This window comes from Carya illinoinensis, chromosome 7 (genome assembly GCF_018687715.1).
Source record: "Carya illinoinensis cultivar Pawnee chromosome 7, C.illinoinensisPawnee_v1, whole genome shotgun sequence".
NCBI classification, from domain to species: Eukaryota; Viridiplantae; Streptophyta; class Magnoliopsida; order Fagales; family Juglandaceae; genus Carya; species Carya illinoinensis.
Genome location: NC_056758.1, coordinates 18,770,216 through 18,776,840, shown reverse-complemented (window position 1 = coordinate 18,776,840; position 6,625 = coordinate 18,770,216). Strand labels below are relative to the sequence as shown.

General features: G+C 33.9%; 1 long non-coding RNA gene across 1 annotated transcript; it reads left to right on the top strand.

The window, feature by feature from the left end:
- The first annotated feature begins 229 nt into the window (after positions 1-229).
- LOC122315390 lies at positions 230-3,328 on the top strand. The gene is made up of 2 exons (XR_006244022.1): positions 230-509; positions 2,725-3,328. It is a non-coding gene; the product is annotated as an uncharacterized LOC122315390 (long non-coding RNA).
- The last annotated feature ends 3,297 nt before the right edge of the window (positions 3,329-6,625 follow it).

The window sequence follows — 6,625 nt, the reverse complement described above, 5'->3', positions numbered from 1 at the left end:
ATTAATTTTTATAATAATATTAATTTATTTATATTTAAAATTTAAATTAATATTATTTTTAATAAAATCTACTTTTTAATCAATTACATCTCATTAATATATAAATTAATATATAATTATATTTACAATTATATTTTTCTTTTAACTCAGCCTCCGCACTCCAGCCTATGTGGCTGTCCCTTTTTTTTTAAGTGAAAATGTGCGTTTAGCATTTAAAACGTTAATTTCAATTCCCCCCTCCCCGCATTCTTCCTCACTTCTTCCTTTCCCCGCGTTCTCTCCTCCACTACCCCAGCTCGTATCCTTTCGTCGGCCTCACCCTCTGGCCGCCCCGTGTGGCTCCATCACTCCAGAACCATGTGGCTCCATGACTTCGGCACCGTGTAAGAAAAGATCATCTAAGGGTTAACTATTTCCGTACAGCTTCTCCAGCTTCACCATTTCCGCACGGCTTCAATCCTCTATTGGTATTGTAGCTGTTGAGACCCACCGTCTGTCGTCTTACAAGGGTAAGAAATTAAAGGAATGGGGTTTTTATTTTTATCTTTTCGTTTCGTCACTCCATTTCTAGCATTCAGAATATTGTGTGTTATTTCATTTATAGATATGCGAGTTGATGGTTTGATCTGTGTTTTGTGAGGTTTTTGGATTGTTGATGTTGTATGTATGCCACTGATTTTTTGGTTGTTGATAGCATCTGAAATGAACGAGATTTAATGGCTAGGACTGGTTGGAAGGGGAAAAAACAGAGGGAATATACCAGAAAGAGTTTCATAGGCTTGATATACTATATGCTATAAGGTTCATAAGCATGGTCTCAAATTCGGTAAAGACTTGATTTTTTTATCTTTTACTTGCTCCTTTAAACAGAATAGCACATCCAAGATATCAAAAAGATCTAGGATTTTTGTGGGTGTGCCCTGCTGTTTGCATAACTATTTAGAGGCATCGTGACATCTCAACTCTTTCCTATGTTCATAAATGGAAAACTAGTTTATAAATAAGAAAAACTATAGGCGAGTATGTAAGACAATTTAAATTAAAATCACATCATCAAAGAAATAATTCTTTAAAGGTACACAAACCAAAGCGATAATAAGTCAGGGTAGAAAAAATGGTGTTATTCTCACCAAACCAGTTGCAGATCTATTTATTGGGCCCTTTCTATCATCTTCGTTCTCCAAATTGGAGGTTGCTCTGTTGGAAAGGGAGAGCATCTTGCTTTTCCAAATGGCAAAATTCTTAGTAAAAATGGCAAAAAGGATGCCTGCAGGGCTGCTACTAAATCGCAATCTCAGTAAAAATTTGGCATGTTTCATTAGATGAAACTAAGAGCAGTGACCCTAGCCTACACCGATAGCATACTTCCTCAAAGGAAAGTACATATCCTTCTTCTTCTCACGTTCTGTCTTCAGAGATGCCTGCACAAACAGGAAGAACAAACATGCCACATAAGATCATTGGGTTTAGAGAATCCAAATGTTTGACATCAGCCCCACCAAACAGGGCAAGCAAACAGAAAAACCCTTTCCAATAGAAGATCCTTGTGTGTACTGGATCTTGGAGTTAGCGAAACAACCGTGCAACTGAAAATATAAAGAAGTTTTGAAGTTTCTAAAATTATATTAGTAACATAAACGGTAAAAAGAAGAAGCTTTCTTTAAAGTTTATGGAGCTTCACTTAAAATTCTGCAATAGTCACCATCAACTCATCACAAACAGTATGTGCTTTGACTCGTTTTCATCTTTTTGCTTCTGTTATCTATGGTCTCATAATTTTATCATTGTGTGAGACTAGTTATCGAGTTTGCTATTTGATTACCAATAATTTGATGCTTGTCAATTTTCAGTGAATACACGACCTTTTATGTTTCAACGAAAAGCTTATATATTTTATTCTTTTCTTTGGCCATTTACCAACATCATGAAGCATTACTAGCATTTTCCCTCTTTATTTATCTAATGGTAAACCCTTGGAGAAGGTGAAAGCATGCAAGTCAAGGTTAAGGCTGAATTAAAAATGAAAATTGGGGCAATTCTCAGTGGGTTTACTCTTTGAGACAATTGGGGCAAATCTCAGTTTTGAATCGAACCCTTAATTGATTTATAAATTGTATAAGCATTGTTTTTTTCAATTTCTGATATATATATTTTTTCAAATCCTGATATTTGTTTGATCTAGGAAAGTGATAATTTATTTATAGATTGTGGCATGCTTGAAAATGGATTTTCTATTTGAAATCGGTTTCTATAATCATATTTAGAGAAATGGATTTTTGTTTTGTTGTTTGAGATGATTTGAAATTGAAATTTTGTGTGAAATCCATGGTTGAAATAGGCTTTGCGTAGTATTATTTAGATAAATGGATTTCTGTTTTGTTGTTTGAGATAGTTTGAAATTGAACTTTTGTTTAAAATCCATGGTTTGAAATGGAAAACATTTTTCATTCTATCCCGGTCATATTGCAAAGTTAGAGCAGAAATCCATGAATATATGTGGCCTCAAAGAGTCATTCATGGAGTTGAAAATTGATTAAAACAGTAAGGTACGGGTGTTCTAATAGTATAATGACTATGATTATATTGACACTCCAAATTAGAAGTTACCATTGATTTATTATGAAATGCACTAAGATTCGTTTATATTGCAATAGCATATATATATATATATATATATATACCATGCCTTGCTCTTATTGGGTTCTTTGTATTGTTTGTTTGTAGCATGTAAGGAAGGAAAAACTGCCAACATATATGCACATATGGGACATTCTTCAAGAATTTCTATTTAGCTATTTTAAACGATTTGAAAGATTGGCGTATTTTGTATTGATTTTTATCTATTAATTTGTGATGTGTCAATTTTGTAGGCTCGACATTCTTGCAAATTTTTTTGTTTGTATGACTTGAAAATACCAAAATATGGTGATAAGACAATCAAACGACTACAACAGTCACTTGATAGATTAAAAAATGAAATTGAAAGATACAATTAGCAATGGACATTCAAACCACTTGACATCGACTATAAATAAAGGTGGAGAGGCGTAAGAGAAAATTGGAGAAGACTACTTATGTTCTTCCAATTTCAATGTCATGTTTAATGTTTTTGGGATTAATTATATCCACTTGTTGGTTCAAAGAAAAATGTTAGTCATTTGATGTTGTAATAGAATTATTGATGCAGCTGGAAACTCTGTATGTAGAAGTTCACATATTAGCGATGTATTGTGAACTATTAAATGTGCATGTTGAAGTTATAATTTAATCCAGTTGTTGAAAGAATGTATTGAGGTCTCTAGTAAATGTGCGTACAAATTGCATCCAATATTCCATCGCACGTTACACTTAAGGTGAACCATTTTTAAGTTACACATTTAATATCTTAAGGATTATGGTCATTCTTGCATATTTTTGTCATCGATGCTTCACCTGAGAGATCGTGAACCATAATCCTGAGACACATAGCATGCATTAGGAAGCACAATCCAGAGATGCATAGCAGCTCAATACAATCTGTAGCATCATTTCATTAACTGTTCACAAAAGAAACAAAAATACAATGATGCCAAAAATGGTATCTACCGAGTATCCAAAATCAAGTCATCATTTTATCTAGCCTCCAGTATCCAAAAGCACCAAACATCCATCATAAGAAATTAAAACCAGTGACATCAAAAACTAAAAAAGTTGGAATCATAAACCCGATCTAACTGTACTTTGTTTATTACAAAGTTGGACATTTCTTCAACAAGCTTCTCATAAACCCGATCCAAAAGTGCCAGATATGTTACAAACCACCTTAGTTCTACTCATTAGTTCTATTCATCATTTCCTTGATGACAATCATTGCTCCAATACACCACCCCTACACTACAACATGATAGTGAAGATCATTTCCAGCCCAGCTTCAGCTATCTAATTAAAATTGTCAAAACCTGTGAAAAAACTAGAGTAGTCAAGAACTAGTCACAGGAAGGAAACAAAATTATTCAAAACCTACACTCAATATCTGATAACTCAATTAGCATAGAATTTTCTCCAAGCAAATGGATAAGAAATTAAAGTATTACAAAAATAGCCCAAAAATATTAATACTAACATATAGTGTCAAGGAAACATAATTTCGAAGTAGCAGTTGAGATAAAAGAAATACTTCGCAAATAATGTTTAATTTCCTCATTTTACATGTATTGCTTTTAGTAGAGGAAGAAAGGACGGCATTCCAAGATGCCTTAGGCATCTCCACTTAAAATCTTCACTTCACCAAGCATCATTCATAAGTTAATAAAATTAACTGCATCATGAGTTAATAAAATTTATAAAATGAACATGAACTGCCTATTATAAAGTTAATAAAATTAATTGCTTTTGGTATGATCCAAGCATTGTCCATCAAAATACCAGTAAAAATAGAGCAGAAGAAATTTTTTTTGTCATGTGCTCTTGCATATACAGAAAGTATAATCATGTGATCTCGCTAGCTATTTAGTGGACATAGATATTCCATGTTATTTAATTGGTGACTAAATTAAATTGATATCCGAGTTAGAGATTGACATTATAATTTCTTTAATGGTTTCAAACTTTCATATCAAGAGTAATTAATGAGAAGATATATGGTTTGAAGGCAAAAACAAGGTGCTTTCTTCCTTCCAGGCTATCTTGCATATAGATATATATTTTGACAATCTCTAATATCTTCCTTCCTCTTTTCAAAATCAGAACTAAGTAGTCAATGCTCAATTCAAAGTTTACAATCTAAAATTTGCATCTCTGTCTATCGTTTTTTTATTTCATTTTGAAAATTGAAGTAATAAACCAACAAAAGGAAAAGAGACATCCAAGCCACCTTAAACTTAAATATTTTTCATTCACGATATACAAATGATAATGTTATTAATGATAGTGATAATCTAGTTAACCCTTTTTCGATAGTTAATGAGGCTTAACTTATTAAAAAATTAATATACGCCATCTAGCAGTAACTCAAATTTTTCCTTAGTTTCTTAGCTCCCAAACAACCCACAGGGTGTGTTACAGACTATATATTGACAGACTTCACTAAAGGTAAAGCTTTTCCAGTTTCCGCATCTAAATAAATACGAATCCAAGCTCCAATAATATCCACCGCAAAATTTCCCCCCTTTTTTTCGCAGCAACCATAAAAACTTCAAAAAAAAAAAAAGGAAAAAGAAGCTACCATGATGTGAAGAGGCAGATCTGGAGTGTCAATGTTAGAGTTTGGAGTTTGCAACAGAAGCTCAACGAACACATTGCATGGAGTTTGAGATCGAGATCAAGTATTTCAAGGGGTGAGAGATGTGAAGAAGGGGCTGGGGTGAGAGGTGAGGAAAAAGTCTTCTAGGGTTTTTCATGGGTGAGAGACGTGAAGGGCTGGTTTGTGCTGGCTGGGATGAGCATTAGCGTCGGCGTCGAGATATCTAGGAGAAGAGACTGTATGCTCGTTGTCTTGGTCATGAGAAGAGGGAGAGCTGGAGAAGTAGGGAGCCGAGTGAGAGAAACTCGGATGAGAGAACGGAGAAATGAGAGATTGAACCGTGACGTGGGTGAAGAATCAGGTTCGCCACGTCAGAAGTGTGGTGTGGGTTCAGGGAACCGGGGGTTGGGTAGATTTATTCGATCTTGTTTAATCTTTTTATATATGATGATGTGTAAGAGCATTATCTATCATTTCATCAGCATTTTTATAATTGTTACAGAAACTTTTCATGATTGGTTGTGGAAGATGAGAGACCAGAGGAGACCTTTGTTTCTTCGTGTTATTGGAGAGGGGGCTTATATATATATATGTATATATATTAAAATTTTAACTGATTTTTCTTTATTTTTAAGTATTTTTACTTTTTTTTCCTATTTCTTAATATTCAAACTAGGCGAATAATATCAGCTCAAACCAGGGTGAGTAAAAAGTGATCATACCTTGGGGCGAGCACCTTGAAGAGCAAGCATCTTGAAGAGAAATAATGCTAGCCCCAAGGCAAGCACTTGTCAAGCACACTTGTCAACCCAACCAGAACAATGATGCAAAAGATTTTAAGGGTTTTTTATAATTATTATCGGAGTTGCTTTTTTGATACTTCCTTAAGTTTCAAAATTTGAGGAGCAAGAGAAGCAACTAGACCAAGAGGTATTAATATTGCAGAGGTAGTACTATTGTTGCCATCCATGAGAACCAAGAAACACAATCACACTTGAGAAGAAAAAAAAAAGTGGAAAGAAACGAGATGAAAAGTAAACAATGAATTTATTTCAAATAAAAAGAAAATTAGAATCCAATATAGATGAAGCATCTCATAGTTGAGAGATTAATAAGGTCAGAATATCTTCCCACCGCTCAGTTTGCTATACCTTTAAAAATAGCCCTCCAATAATAATTTTACACATAATTATTCTATTTCACATATCATGTGTCTGCATACAGCTAATAATATTGTGAAAAAAGCTTCATTGTTTCTCTTTGCTCTGCCTTCCCTAAAAAAATTCATTTCCCCTTTCTCAACTATATTTCCTCGACAGAGCTTACCCAACCCAAACTGCAACTCACTTTGCTTATTTCCCAAATCTACATACAATGAGTAAGGTAGTGATGGTGCTTGTAACG